The sequence below is a fragment of the Orycteropus afer genome, unplaced genomic scaffold (genome assembly GCF_000298275.1).
Source record: "Orycteropus afer afer isolate SDZICR_OR568_19922 unplaced genomic scaffold, OryAfe1.0 scaffold00998, whole genome shotgun sequence".
Lineage (NCBI taxonomy): Eukaryota > Metazoa > Chordata > Mammalia > Tubulidentata > Orycteropodidae > Orycteropus > Orycteropus afer.
The window spans coordinates 345913-347043 of record NW_006922585.1 but is presented as its reverse complement, the minus strand read 5'-3'; positions in this window follow the sequence as shown (position 1 = coordinate 347043).

The window sequence follows — 1131 nt, the reverse complement described above, 5'->3', positions numbered from 1 at the left end:
CATAATACAAAAATGAATTTTTATAGAATTTTTGCAATTTTTATACAAACAATCATTTTCATTTTCTACTTCTGCTACAATTGTCCATAGATACAACTGAATATTTATGTAGAAAAAATTTCAAAAAAATCTTTACCCCATAGCCATTGCTAGAATGAGTGTGTCTGCATGCATGCAAAAGCACATTTCAGTGTGTTTTCCAAAGAGCTCCTTTCAAGTTGAAAATATTTTGGTATGATATGACTGAGTTGCATCTCCTGAATGTGCTTGCAATAGCAATATTTATTTCACTGTCCCTCTTTTTTTTTTTTGCTTTTGCAGTACTATTTGAAAAATAATATTTTAGCTTAAAATGCTGACTAGAAAAACAGATATACAATCTTCTACTCTTGAAATTTGGAGATGTTAGCAATTGGAACTTGTAACATTATAAACATGGCTTTGGTGAAATTGCTCTTCTTATGCTTTATATTTGAATGAAATAGTATCAATTAATTTGCCTTTTATTAAATAAATGCAACACAATATACCTGCATAAACACACATAGTCTAAGTAATAATGGAAATAAAATAAAATAATTGAGTTTCCTGTTTTGTACTATATAGTAGACCACATAATTAGGAAAAAGGCTTCCAAAACATCTGGAAATTTCTTTTAAAGTATAAAACATTATTAAAGACACATTTACATTTTAAGAATGTTTTTTAAAAAAACAATAAAAAAACCTCTAAGATCGAAAATAAAGAGGGATCATGAAACCAGAGTGATGAGTGAGACTCAGTTTTCCTGATGTCATGTGCTGATCTGAGTAAACAGATAAGTGGGTTAATGGATGCAGAAGCTATGGGTAAAGAACTTGAAACTGAGTAAAGTGAGGAGTTGAAAATGAGCCCTTGTACAAAGCTAACAGCCTTGAAGACCTACACCTTTACTGAAATGTTCAACTAGGAATAATATGTTTTATAATCAAAGAAAGACTTCAATAAATCTTCCTCAAAAGAAAGGTGAGACAGTTTGCTTCTATAAAGATTTACAGCCTTGGAAACCCAATGGGGGTCGCTATGAGTCAGAACTGACTCGATGACAGAGATTTTTTTTTTTTTTTATTATCTGCCCTGAGTCCAGGTAAA